This window comes from Scleropages formosus, chromosome 8 (assembly GCF_900964775.1).
Source record: "Scleropages formosus chromosome 8, fSclFor1.1, whole genome shotgun sequence".
In the NCBI taxonomy this organism is placed as follows: Eukaryota; Metazoa; Chordata; class Actinopteri; order Osteoglossiformes; family Osteoglossidae; genus Scleropages; species Scleropages formosus.
The window spans coordinates 12471743-12486605 of record NC_041813.1 but is presented as its reverse complement, the minus strand read 5'-3'; the positions used below and the strand labels follow the sequence as shown (position 1 = coordinate 12486605).

The following is a 14863-nucleotide window of genomic DNA, read 5'->3' as shown; positions in this document are numbered from 1 at the left end:
CATCTGTTTTCCAGAAGAAGGGAGGTGTTTCTGGCCAGAAACTAGCTAAACATCTAGCAGTCTTGCAAGAGGTATGTGTGTGTATACATTGTTGTATACAAATTTTCACATACATTATTGTGTAACTTCATGAAATGTACCTGTCTTGTACCATATAGACTCCATTTGCCTCAACTGTCTGGATTATTTGCAAGGTGGAAGACACAAGTAAAACTTGAAATAGTGGTTTTTGGTCCATGTACATTGCGTTCATTTGTTTTTTGATTCAAAATTGAAAAACAATGCAAATTACGATACCTTCATTCATTTTTTGATTTAATGTTGAAAGCACACACACACACATTTTCAGAACCGCTTGTCCCATACGGGGTCACGGGGAACTGGAGCCTACCCGGTAACACAGGGCGTAAGGCCGGAGGGGGAAGGGACACACCCAGGACAGGACGCCAGTCCGTCGCAAGGCACCCCAAGCGGGACTCGAACCCCAGACCCACTGAAGAGCAGGACCGGGTCCAACCCACTGCGCTATTGCGCCACTGCGCCCTCCATATATTGGGAGCAGAAAAATTAAATGTCTCTTTATTGTTTCTGAGCACACACAAAAAAGAAAAGAACACACACACACACACACACACACACACACACACACACACACACACACATTTTCAGAACCACCCATCCCATATGGGGTCGCGGGGAACCAGAGCCTACCCGGTAACACAGGGCGTAAGGCCGGAGGGGGAGGGGACACACCCAGAACGGGACGCCAGTCCGCCGCAAGGCACCCCAAGCGGGACTCAAACCCCAGACCCACCGGAGAGCAGGACCGGGTCCAACCCACTGCACCACCGCGCCCCCATAGAAAAGAACTTGTTTATGAATTTTTTCTTTTTGCTTAATCATACAAAGTCTAGAAATCAAAATCTCACAATACCAAATATGATGAATGCCCTGAAGTGGACAATATTTCCAGTCTAACAATTAGTCTAACCTAGAACTAGAACTTCACGGTGCTTTTAACAACCATTGTCAACAACCGCTTGTCCCAAGCGGGGTCACAGCGAGTCGGAGCCTAACTGTCACTCCTGGCGCATCCGACGACTGCGCATCTAGCATCCGCGTGCTTGATGACCACCTCGACCCCCCTGGTGACGACCCCGGAGAAGCACTATAAAAGCACCCACTCTGACACACCTGGCTGCGGAACCTCCAACTGAGAGACGTTCTCCTCACCTATCTCTTCCGAGGCTGATTGTTCTGCTCTGTTCTCTGGGTGCAACCCCGTGTGATATAAATAAAGCAAGTTAGTATCAGCACTTGAGTCTGCTCTCCTGATCCCCACACACTGCGTTACAGAAGGTTCTGCCACTTATGCGGACTCAGCGATGCTCAACCAGCTGCACCATGCCGTCTCCTTGCATGGCGCCCTGCTGGCCTCGCATGACCAGTCCTTGCGCCAGATCAAGGGAACCCTCCAAAAGATGGTGCAAGCATTCCCATCCAGCACAATCGCGCAATCTGCAGGAACCCCCCACCTCGCCAACCCAGATAAGTACGACAGAGCGCCGGACAACTGCCAGGGCTTCCTAATGCAATGCAAGCTCGTGTTCACTAACTCTCCACGAACCTATCAAGCGGACGAAACCAGGATTGCCTACCTGATCTCCCCCCTCACGGGCCCTGCCCAGTGCTGGGCCATGGCCGGGTGGAAGTTTCGCGTCCCCCTCCACATTCGAAGCTTTCAAGAAACGCTTCAAGGCGGTGTTCAATCATCCGCTCCCCGCTCACACTGCCAGTGACTGCCCGATGAAGATCCGGCAGGGTAGCCGCTCAGTGGCCGAATACTCCCTAGAATTCCAGACCCTGGCCGAGCAGAGCAGGTGGAACTCCACCCACGGATCCAGGCGGAGCTTGTCTGCCGCGGAGAGGAATATTCTTTCCACCGCTTCGTGGAGACGGTGATAACCATTGACAGTCTCACCCGAGAGTGAACCCCCCCGCCCGTGGCTGACTCCGCCTGGTCACCGCTCCGCCGAGCAGGCCCCTGAACCGATGCGGATCAGCCAAGGCCGACTGGACCCCAACAAGAGAAAGTGCCGTCTACTCGACCGCCTGTGCCTCTACTGCAGAATCCCTGGTAATTTCTGCACGACCTGCCCGGTTTGCCCACCACCATCTAAAGCTAACCTGGACCCCAAGGTTAGTAAACCACAATTAATCGTATCTGTGACTCTGGAGTGGGCGGGGAATTGGGTAGAGATGCAAGCTGGTGGAATCCGGTGCTGTGAGCTGTTTTATGGACATCGGCTTTGCTACTTCATACGGGCTTGTGATGCAAAAATGCGGGTTGTTAGCCTCAACGCCTACCCAATAGGGACTGGACTAGTGGACTTGCGTACAGAACTGTTACACATGTCAGTGGGGTCATGCTACCGTGAAGAGTTTGTGTTTTACCTAGTCAGGTCGAAGGACACACCAGTCATTTTGGGTTTTGTTTGGTTAGCCTTGCACGATCCACTGTTCAATTCAGTTCAATGCATTTTTATAGAGCGCTCTTCTCGTGCAGTGACACAGAGCGCTTTAACACAGGCCTAAGGCAAGAAAAACAAATACATCTGTCAGTGTTCCGTTGGAGCACCAGGGACTTGGTTTCCTGGGGACCGCAATGTGAGCATTCTTGTTTGTCACTTCCCTGCTGGATCACCTCTGTTGAGACTGCCACAGACGTGCCACCGGTGGTGGTTCCTTCTGAATATCAGGATGAGGTGTTCAGTAAGTTACAGGCAGCGGCCCTCCCTCTGCACAGACCGTGGGACTGCGCTGTCAATTTCCTGCCCAGAACCGTGCCCCCCCATGGGCGGGTGTACCCCCTGTCTCTCCTCGAATAAAAAGCCATGCAAGAGTATATTACCAAAGCACTTAAGGCAGACTATATTCGACCTTCAATGTTGCCAGCCTTCGCAGGCTTCTTTTTTGTGGGGAAAAAAGGATTGGGGCCTACGCCCCTGCATTGACTGTCGGGGGTTGAATGTTATCACGGTGCGATAACCCCATTCTCTGCCTTAGATCACTGCAGCCTTAGAACAAGTGCATGGTGCAAAGATTTTTATGAAATTGGACTTTCAAAGTGCATACAACCTCATCCACATCAGGGAGGGGGATGAGTGGAAGACCGCTTTTAGCACCACCCTGCATCATTATGAGTATTTGATCATGCCTTTCAGTTTGTCTAACGCGGTCTCAGTGTTCCAGGCGCGTCAATCGCGTACTAGGAGATTCTTGGATGACTGCGTCCTGGTGTACCTGGATGACATCTTGATCAAGACCTGGGAAGAGCACGTCCACCAGGTAAGAACAGTGTCAGAACGGCTCCTCCAAAACCACCTCTGCGTCAAGGGGGAAAAATGTCTATTTCACCAGTCCAGAGTGCCATTCCTGGGCTACATCCTGAGCGATGCAGGCGTGGCTATGGACCTGGAGAAGGTCCAGGCGGTGACTGACCGGCCATGACCGCAAACTGTGAAAGCCCTGCAACGGTTCCTGGGTTTTGCTCATTTCTATAGGGGATTCACCTCCATCTTTGTCCCCCCTCATGGCCCTTACAGCAGGTAAGGGGACCTGCCTGCCTTGGGGGGAGCAAACACAGCGAGCATTCCTAGAGTTGAAGAGTCATTTCATGACAGCACCGATATTACGACACCCAGACCCCACACTGCTGTTCGTGGTGGAGGTGGACGCCTCAGGGGTCGGAATCGGTGCTGTGCTGTCCCAGAGACAGGGCGACCCACCAAAACTGTACCCCTGTGCATACTTCTCACGAAAGCTGTCGCCAGCCAAGCGGAACTATGATATTGGAAATCGAGAGCTCTTAGCCATTAACTTAGCCCTGGAGGATTGGAGGCACTGGTTAGAAGAGGCCTTGCATCCCTTCCTGGTACTAACTGACCACCGTAACCTAGAGTATCCTCAGACAGCATGCTGTCTGAATCCATGCCAGGCCCAATGGGCCTTGTTCTTTACCAGATTCGATTTCACTGTATCGTATCAGCCAGGCTCTAAGAACACGAAGGCTGACGCCCTCTCACGGCTGTTTGCCACTGAAGCTCCAACCGAACGCCCAGAGCCGATCCTACCCATGCACTGTGTTGTGGCCCCAGTACGCTGGCACTTCTTTCAGGAACTCTAAGAGGCACAAGCAGCTGAGCCCAATCCACCCGTGGCACCAGAAGGTAAGGAGTATGTGCCCGTGAAAATGCGACCAACACTCCTGCAGTGGGCCCATGACTCTCCCACGGGTGGTCACCCTGGCGTGCACCAAACACTGTCCCTCCTCCAAGGGAGGTTCTGGTGGCTGTCCATGCCGGAGGACATTCAGGAGTACGTAGAGGCCTGCACAATTTGCTCCCAAGCTAGAACTCCAACACAGAGATCTGCTGGCTTGCTGGAACCGCTGCCAGTACCCTAACGGCCTTGGTCTCATGTAGCAGTGGACTTCCTGGTAGACCTCCCACCTTCAGATGGTAAGACTGTGATACTAACCTTGATTGACCAATTTTCCAAAGCCTGCTGCCTGATCCCTTTTCTGCGGTTTCCCACAGCCCTGGAGATGGTGGAGGCGCTATTCCAACAGGTTTTCCGCCTATACGGCCTGCCAAAGGACATTGTGTCTGACCTTGGGCCCCAGTTCACCTCTCAAGTGTGGAAGGCATTCTGGGCAAAACCGGGGGTCTCGGTGAGCCTCACCTCTGGCTACTACCCCCAGTCCAACGGACAAGTGGAACGCCTGCAGCAGGATGTCAGTCGCTTCCTCCACAGCTACTGCACCCATCAGTAACGAGTATGCTCACAACGCCTTGACCCACTCCTCCACAGGTATGCCACCGTTCCAATGTGTTTTAGGGTACCAACCTGCTCTGTTACCCTGGTGCCTGGGCATTGTGCCAGAGATGAGCCTTGGTGGCACACCATGTCTCCCTGCTGAAACATGGTGTGCCACCAAGGCTCATCTCCCGCATAGTGCCCTCTGCTACAAGCAGCAGGCGAACTGCAACCAGCATCCCCTTACCTTCCAGCCAGGGCAGAAAGTGTGGCTATCCACCGGGGGCCTGAGGTTACGCCTCCCCTCCAGGCAGCTCATCCCCCATTTTGTCAGCCTCTTTGAGGTCCTTCACCAGGTCATGCCCATTTCCTGTAGGCTCCAGTTTCCCCCGGACTTACGAGTCCATCCCACCTTCCACGTTTCCTTGCTTAAACCCTGCAGGTCCTCTGTTCTCCAGGCACCTGATAATGTCACGCTGAGGCCGCCAGCTGAGTCAGTGGCAGTCGATGAGGACCCAGTCTATACTGTTCGGGCACTCCTTGATTCCCGTTGATGGTGAGGGGTCCTGTAGTACCTGGGAAGGTTATGGCTTGGAGGAACAGTGTTGGGCGCCCGTGCACAATGTTTTGGACCCTGTTCTTGTTGCTGATTTCCATAGATCCCGTCCAGCCCATGCCCCGCCAGGTAGACTGTCCGCCCTCACATCGTAGGGCAGCAGGCACTGCCCGTAGGGAGGGGAGTACTGTCACTCCTGGCACGCCTGACGACTGTTCGTCTAGCAGTCGTGTGCTTGACGACCCCAGAGACGTAGTATAAAAGCATCCACTCTGACACACTTGCCTGCAGAACCTGCAACTGAGAGACATTCTCCTCACCTGTCAAGGCTGTTTATTCTGTTCTGTTTTCTGGGTGCAACCCCGTGTGATACAAATAAAGCGAGTTTCGTTAGCACTGGAGTCTGGCTCTTCTGATTCCTGCACACTGCGTGACAGTAACCCGGCAACACGGCACGGGACCGAGGGACACACCCAGGTCGGGACGCCAGTCTGTCACAAGGTACCCCAAGGAGGGCTCAAACCCCAGACCCCCCACACAGTGGGTACTGGGCAAACCCACTGCGCCACCACACCCCTCTGGTGCTTTTAACACTTGTGCTTAATTAGTAATAAGATTCTTAAGAAATAGCAATAACTCAAAGTCAAAAAATAAGACTGCAAGAAACTATAAATAAGGCATATTTTGCATTTTGAGCAAAAATGGTTTTTAAATGTAGTTAATTTATGATTTGTTTTTCATTTTTAAAACAAAAAATTAATGAAGGCATCGCAGTTCGCATCTTGTTTTTCGATTTCAAATTAAAAATGAATGAGCACAACATACACGGACCTTGTTGCCTACACATTTAGACCTCTGACACACAGAGGCTGAAACTGCTTGTCCCAAGCGAGGTTGTGACGAACCGGAGGGTGCAGGGCTGAGGGGGGAGGGGATGCACCCAGGATGGGATGCCAGTCTGTCGCAGGGCACCCCAAGCAAGACTTGAACCCCAGACCTACCAGAGAGCAGGACCCGGCCAAACCTGCCGCGCCACCATGCCCCCCCCAGCCCACTATAATTTTGTGAAAATTAAGTCACAATTTTCTAACGTTCTTTAGTTAGAGGGCAGTTCATTTGCAGTATGTATAATAAAGTCAATGTGCATGTTTTTTAGGTTACCATGTGTTTTTAAAGATATCTTTCATATTATTAATGTATTTAGGAATATTTTAATAACTGTAATCCTTTTACACAGGCTACAAGTAAGGTTAATCTTAAAAAGGCAGCAGTCTTCAAAGCACTTTGCATCTATTTTGATGAGGATGACAGACATCTTCTTCAGGAATATGTGGTAAGTCAGTGTCACATGTAGTGTCTTGTACAAACCCCATTTCCGGAAAAGTTGGGACACTTTCTAAAAATGCAACAAAAACTAAAAACTGTAATTTGTTCAATCGCTTGAACTTTTATTTAACTGATAAAATTTCAGAGAAAATATTTTCAGTGATTTTACTGACAAAGCTAATTGTATTTTGTAAATATAAAAAAAAACAACAGAATGTGATGCTTGCAACACACTGAAAAAAGTTGGGACAGAGGCAAAACAAGACTGAAAAGGTTACAAGTAACACTGTTCTGGAAGGTTCCATAATTAGCAGTTTAACCGGTAACAGGTGAGGTTATCAATACTGAGTATAAAAGTTAAAAATCTACCCAAGGCTTAGTCTTTGCAAGCAAGGATGGGTTGTGGTTCACCACTGTGTGCCAAACTTCGTGAGAGAATTGTCAATCAGTTCAAAGACGGTGTTTCTCAGCGCAAGATTGCAAAGAATTTAAGTCTTTCACCATCTACAGTTCATAATATCGTGAAAAAGATTCAGGGAGTCAGGGAAAGTCTCAGTACGTAAAGGCCAAGGGCGGAAACTGCTGCTTAATGCGCGTGACCATCGAGCACTCAGGCGGTATTGTTTGAGAAACCGTCATGCTACCATGATGGACATAGCGACATGGGCTCAGGAATACTTTGAAAAATCATTGTCACTCAACACACTCTGCCGCTGAATCGAGAAATGCAACTTGAAATTGTATTATGCAAAGAGGAAGCCATTGATTAATTTTGCGCACAAACGCCGCCGAGTTCTCTAGGCCCGAAGTCATCTGAGATGGACCAAAAAACAGTGGAAATGTGTTCTGTAGTCAGATGAGTCTACGTTTCAGCTTGTTTTTGGGAAAAACGGACATCGGATTCTACGTGCCAAAGATAAAAAAGAGCATCCAGACTATTACCAACAAAAAGTGCAAAAACCAGCATCTGTTTTGGTATGGGGATGCATCAATGCCCATGGCATGGGTGATCTGCATATATGTGAAGATACCATTGATGCGGAGGCTTATGTTGGAATTTTGGAGAGACATATGCTGCCATCAAGACGACGTCTTTTCCCAGGAACTCCATGTCTATTTCAGCAGGACAATGCCAGGCCTCATTCTGCACGAGTTACAACAGTGTGGCTTCGAAGGTATGCAGTGCGTGTGCTTGACTGGCCTGCCTGCAGTCCAGATCTGTCTCCTATTGAAAATATATGGCACATCATGAAGAGGAGAATCAGACAACGCTGACCACGGACTGTTGAGTAGCCCAAGTCTTGCATACAGCAAGAAAGGGCAAAAATTCCACTTGAAAAACTGCAACAATTGATTTCTTCAGTTTTCAAATGATTACAAAGTGTAATTAAAAGAAAAGGTGATGTGACCCAGCAGTAAACATGCCTCTGTCCCAACTTTTTTAGCGTGTGTTGCAGGCATCAATTTCTAAATTTGTTTATATTTAGCAAATAGAATTGTTCATTAATGAAAACACCGAAAACCTTTTCTTTGTCCTTTTGTCTGTTTAATAACGGTTCAAGTGAATGAACAGATTACAGTTTTTAGTTTTTGTTGCATTTTTAGAAAGTGTCCCAACTTTTCTGGAAATGGGGTTTGTATTATAGAAAATGTTTTATGATTTAACGTCACTTGCCCACTTGTCATTACATGCCATTGCATCAGCACCAATAACTTTGGTTCAAAACTGTTGAATGGGTAGAGAAAATAGATTTCACAATGTGATATAGAGAGGTGTTTCTATTATTTAGCTTAGCTTCATTGATACAAATGGGGTGGTCAAAATAATGGAAACACCTGTAAGTAAAACCAATGCAATTCAACAGCACCAAGAACTGCAGCCTCCAAAATGTGGTAGAATGATCTTCCCCTCTCACTCAGAACTGCAGAAACTCTGTCAACATTCAAGAAGGGTCTGAAAACTCACCTTTTCCAGACTCACTTCGCCCAAGATCTATCCAGCTCATGTATGGTGTAAATGTTCATGCACCGCAACTTAATGATCATCCCCAGATAAGCCTTTACACAGCTGCTACTCCTGCATTGTATGTGAATGTTTGTGTACCTGACTTAAAAAAAAAAAAATTGTCGGAAAGTCATCAACGATTCATCTATCCTGCGTTTTATGTACCTACTGGAGCAATGAACTTCAGTGCATCAAGTGGAAAGTAACAAACTAGGTTTACTTAAGAATCACATGTCTGCAGCTATGTCTCTTTCTTTCAATATAATGTAATGCACAAATTGTCTTTTTACTGAGATGTACATCGCTTTGGAGAAAAGCATCTGCTAAATGAATGAATGTAAATGTGAAATGATGATAAAGTTGAATTACCACCTCTATAAAACAGTTTTAACAAGAACTAAACATTATAACCTCAATGAAAGGAGTATTTATTTCAGGACAGTTGTATTAAACTGCATTGGTTTTGGCTAAATGGACCTAATAAACTGACAATTGAGTATATATATATAAGGCTTTGATACACACAAGGGGAATGCGGTGGCGCAGTGGGTTTGGCTGGGTCCTGCTCTCTGGTGGGTCCCCGCCATGCCCCGCCCAACCTCCCGCCCCTCCCCACCACGAGAGGAAGTTGGGGACTACTTGATCCCAACCCGGCCAGTGAACTATCCGGAAGCGAAAACGCTGGAGGGCCAGGTACCAGCAGGTGAGGCGGGGGTTTGAGTCCCTCATCGTGTGCAACCATTGCAAGGGGGCGTGGTCGAACTCCTGTCCCAGGAGGTAAAACTGGAGGGAGAGGATGGCCCACTTGATCGCCAGGCACTCCTTCTTGATAGTGCTGCAATTGCACTCTGGACCCATCAGCTTGTGGCTGAGGTACAACAGGGACCGCAACTCTCCTTTTACCTCCTGGGAGAGGACTGCCCCTAAACTCCGGTCAGAGGCATCAGTCTGTAAAAGGAAAGAGAAATCAGGGCAGGCAAGGACAGGACCCCCACACAGCGTTTCCTTTATTTTCCGGAAATCATGCTGGCACTGCTTCGTCCACTGGACCGGTTCTGAGGCCCCCTGGCGGGTGAGGTCTGTCAGGGGTGTGGCCAAGGTGGAGAACCCCGGGATGAACCGGCAATAATAGTTTGCGACCCCCCAGGAAAGACCTCACCTGTTGTTTTGTCTTGGGGACCGTACAGGCCGCAATAGCGGCCGTTTTGCTTATCTGGGGCCGAATTTGTTCGTTCTCCACGAGGAACCCCAGATACCGTACCTCTCTTCTTCCAATTGCACACTTCGCTGGGTTTGCCATGAGGCCCGCCTCCCTCAGGGCCTGCAAGATTGCCCTCAAGTGGGCCATGTGCTGCAGCCAGTCCAGGCTATACACGATGACATCATCGAGGTAGGCAACGGCATACCCGGCATGGGGTGCGAGGACCCTGTTCATGAGGCACTGGAAGGTGGCCGAGGCCCGATATAAACCGAACAGGAGTGTGACGAACTGGTGTAAACCAAAAGGAGTCGAGAATGCCGAGATCTCCTTAGACTCTGGAGACAAAGGAATCTGCCAGTAGCCCTTGGTGAGATCCAGTGTCGAATAGAAATGAGCGGAACCCAGCCAGTCAAGTAACTCATCCACCCGGGGCATGGGGTAAGCGTCAAACTTTGTGACTGCGTTGACACGCCTATAATCAATGCAAAACTCGCTGTGGGATTCCTCAATGATGCCGAACTGCAGTGTTTTGCCCAGTTCATCTTACATCACTTGTTCTTTGAGTGCCATGCTGTCTCTATCACTGCCCCAATCACTCTTGTTGTGGTTGTCCTCTATCACATTTCTGCCAGGGGACAACTCTCCGCTGATTCTCCTCGGTGACTTCAACCTGCATGTTGATGACATTCATGCAAGCGGCCTTCTGTTGTTTCTACAGTCCTTTGATCTCTCCCCGTCCCAATCCCCTGCTACTCACAAAGTGGGCAACTGTCTTGACCTTGTATTTTCTCGCAACTGTGGCTGTCCTGTCCTCTCTGTCACTCAGCTGCATGTCTGTGACCACTTCTTCAATTCCTTTCAACCCTCCCTCACCACTAACTCCTTGTCTCTTTCTGCACCCGTTGTCACCTTTCGCCACAACTTAAAATCTCTCTCATCTTCTTGCTTTGCCTCTGCTACTCTGACCGCTCTCCCTTCTGCTCCACAATTCTCAGATCTATCTACAGATGATGCCACTAACACTTTCCTCTCTGCCCTATCTTCCTCCCTTGACTCTCTCTGTCCTCTGTCTTCTAGACCAGCATGCCCCATTGCTACCCCATGGCTGTCTGATACGTTACGTGCTAACAGGGCCAAACTGCGGGCTGCAGAGCGAAGATGGCATAAATCTAAAACTCCATCGGACCTGGATGCTTACCAGTCACTCTTAGCTGCTTTTCAATCTGTTGTCTCTTCAGCTAAAACCTCCTTCTTCCATAGCAAAATACAGCCTGCATCCAAAAAACGACACAGACTCTTTGGCACCTTCTCATCCCTTCTGTGTCCCCTGCCACCTCCTCCTCCCTCTTCTCTCACTGCTGAAGACTTTGCTTTGTTTTTCAGAGACTAAGTCAAAGCGATCACTGATAAATTCTCATCATCAACCTGCCCGGTTCACGCTGGACCTCCCTGCAAAGCTATCCTCTCCAATTTCAAGCCGCTCTCCGAATCTGAAGTCGCTGACCTCCTAATATTGGACAATGCCACCACCTGCTCACTTGATTCCATCCCATCATCACTCCTTCAGAAGATTTCCCCGCAACTCTCCTCCTTCATCTCTACAGTCATCAACTCCTCACTCTCCTCTAGGTGTTTCCCAGCTGCCTTCAAAACCGCTCTAATTTCCCCTCTGTTAAAAAAATCCTCCCTGGACCCCAATCTGGTTGAAAATTACAGACCGGTCTCTCTCCTCCCCTTCCTGTCTAAAACCCTAGAGTGGGCAGCCTGTGATCAACTGTCTGATTTGCTCACCCGGAACCATCTCCTCGATGGTTATCAGTCTGGTTTCAAAGTTGGTCACTCCACTGAGACTGCTCTTCTGGCAGTATCTGATGCTCTCCAAGCTGCTAGAGCTGCCTCCTTGGTCCTCATCCTCCTTGATCTGTCTGCAGCGTTCGACACTGTAAATCACCGGATTCTACTCTCCTCTCTTAACCAGCTTGGGATCAAAGGTGCAGCACTAAGATGGTTTGAGTCCTTCCTCTCTGACAGATCCTATCAAGTTGTCTGGCAGAGGTCTCCTTCTTCTCCTCTGCCTCTCTCAACCGGTGTTCTGCAAGGCTCGGTATTGGGTCCTCTTCTTTTCTCCATCTACACCTCCTCCCTCGGTCTGGTTATAGCCTCCCATGGATTCAAATACACTGCTATGCTGATAATACTCTTCCTCTCCTTTCCACCTGGTGCGTCGGACATCTCCAAATGCATTGCTGCCTGCCTGTCGGACATCTCTTCATGGATGTATGATCACCACCTCCAACTCAACCTCTCCAAAACAGAGATTCTTTACCTCCCAGCTAACCTGTCCTCCTGTCAATCAAACTGGACAGCGCACTCATTTCGCCTAGCTCCTTCGCTAAGAGTCTGGAAGTAACGATTAATGCGAGTCTGTCATTCTCTCAACATATCAAAGCCACAACCTGGTCCTGCAGATACATCCTGCATAATATTCATAGGATCCGTCCCTACCTCACTACTGACTCCGCCCAACTACTTGTCCAGGCCATGGTGACTTCCCATCTGGACTACTGCAACTCTCTCCTGTGTGGCCTTCCTGCTAATGCCATCAAACCTCTGCATTTTCTACAGAATGCTACTGCACGAGTTGTATTTGATTTGCCAAAGCGCTCCCATGTATCTCCTCTACTCATTTCTCTGCACTGGCTTCCTATAGCTGCCCAAATCAAATTCAAAACCCTAGTTACTGTGTACAAATGCATCAATAGAACTGCTCCCAGCTATTCACAAGACTTAATCAACTGCTACACCCCAGCCAGGCCCCTTCGCTTGTCTACTTCTGTTCACTTGGTAGTCCCGCACACGAAAAGTAAAGCTCAGAGGTTCTCGGTTCTGGGTCTGTTGTGATGGAATGACCTTCCCCTGGCACTCAGGACTGCGGAAACTCTGTCTATTTTCAAGAAGGGTCTGAAAACTCACCTTTTCCAGATCCACTTTGCCAAAGATCTCTCCAGCTCATTCATGGTGTAACTGTTCATGCATCGTAACTCCATAAGCATCCCCAGGTACAACCTTTATTCAGATACTATTCTGGCATTGTAGTTGCTTATTTGTGTATCTTATAATATTTTTAAAAAAATGATGGGAGGGTGTCGTGATTTGTCTATCCTGTGTTTTATGCACCTATTCGAACGATGAACCTCGGTGGAGCAAGTGGTAGGTAACAAACTAGGTTTGCTTGAGATTTTCATGTCTGCAGCTTTGTCTCCTTTTCTTAATGTAATGCATAAATTGCACTTTTGCTGAGATGTATGTTGCTTTGAACAAAAGCGTCTGCTAAATGAATAAATGTAAACAGGGTTGCAGCGAGCCTAACCCAGCAACACAGGGCACAAGACTGGAGGGGGAGGGGACACACCCAGGACAGGATGCCAGTCCGTCGCAAGGCACCCCAAGTCTGGACTCAAACCCCAGACCCACCAGAGAGCAGGCACAGGGCAAACCCACTGCGTCACCCCCCCCCCCCCCCCCCCAACTCAGTTCAGTCCAATTTAATTTATTTTTATAGGGCACTCTTCTCAACTGAAACTAGATGTATTGTCCAGAACAGGCAGTTAAAAACCGAAACGCTGATAGAAACTTTAAAAGGAGAAATGGCAGCATTTCAGCAGAACAGTTGTGTAAGAATATTGATGGTCCCCATATGTGCAGGGCTGTCTGGACCAGGTAAAAGCTGCCCCATTGCCAGGAGGCTGTGTGCTACACATACATCTCAAGGCAAACCAGGTGCATGAAGTTGTCAGCAGTTGGTTCATATTTCATCTCCATTGGTAACAGCAGCACTGCAGATCTCTTCCTGAAATGCAACCCATCATTGTCATTTATTCATCTACCTGCACTATCAGCTCCCTCGGCAAGCATCTCCATCAGCTGCTTCAGTCCTTTTTGAAACCAAACCCAGTAAGGAGACGTCAGACCCTTCAGTCCACACAAGGCTCCTTGGCCAAGGACCCTAGTGCACTTATAGCAAGCAGTCTGGTCTTTTCTAGAAGCCGGCTGTTGTCATGCTTGTACTACCTCTCCAGTTCCTACACTGTGGACTCCCCTGGGTCTCTCCAGTGGTGCTTGTAAAAAACATAACCAGAACAAAGTCCTGAAGGGGCCTCTGTTACAGGGACATTTATTAGCTTTCCTGGGAAGCAAAAGTGTGCTCTGTGGGGGCGTGACCAGCACAGGTGGGAGGGAGCAGACAGGGAAACTATGGAGGTCAACACTGATTCAACAGTGCTGCAACCAATTTCATTCAGACCATTGACTGTGGCTAGCTACCCTGAGATGGACTGGTGTCCTGTTCAGGGTTTAACCCGATTAGCCTAGTGCTCTGTGCTTCCCAGGATAGGCTTCACACCACCATGACAATGGCTCAGACAGCCTGTTAATAACACTGAGTGTGAGAGAAACAGGGCTGAATTAGCACAATATTCCCAATATAATGTTGACTTTCACTCCACAACACTGCTGCTCCCAGGTTCTACTTCTTTATTTTGTTTGCACCACACTTGCTCTCAGCTCTTCAGACAGATTAATGGAGCCCAGAGCCACTGCACTGATACCAGTGAAGTGAGGTTGCCATATGCGGGGTGGCATGGTGGCATGGTGGCACAGCAAGTAACACTGCTGTCTCACAGCGCCTGGGTGGTCCGAGAGGACGTGGGCTCAATCCACGCTCCGTCTGTGTGGAGTTTGCATGTTCTTCCCGTGTCTGCGTGGGTTTCCTCCCATAGTCCAAAGACATGCTGTTCAGGTTCCCCCATGGTGTGTGAGTGACACAGAGAGAGTGTGTTTCACTGATGTATGGATGAGTGACCCATTGTAAGTAGTGTATCTAGCAGTGTAAGTCACCTTGGTGAATAAGGTGTGTCGGCTGATAACACTACATAGTATTCACTGGAAGTCGCTTTGG

The 14863-nt window shown here is 48.9% G+C and overlaps 1 long non-coding RNA gene across 1 annotated transcript; it reads left to right on the top strand.

Annotated features, from left to right (window-relative positions):
- Positions 1 to 3343: 3343 nt before the first annotated feature.
- On the top strand, positions 3344 to 5749 carry LOC114911038 (uncharacterized). Its single transcript, XR_003797845.1, has 3 exons — positions 3344 to 4872; positions 5261 to 5374; positions 5478 to 5749. It is a non-coding gene; the product is annotated as an uncharacterized LOC114911038 (long non-coding RNA).
- Positions 5750 to 14863: the final 9114 nt, after the last annotated feature.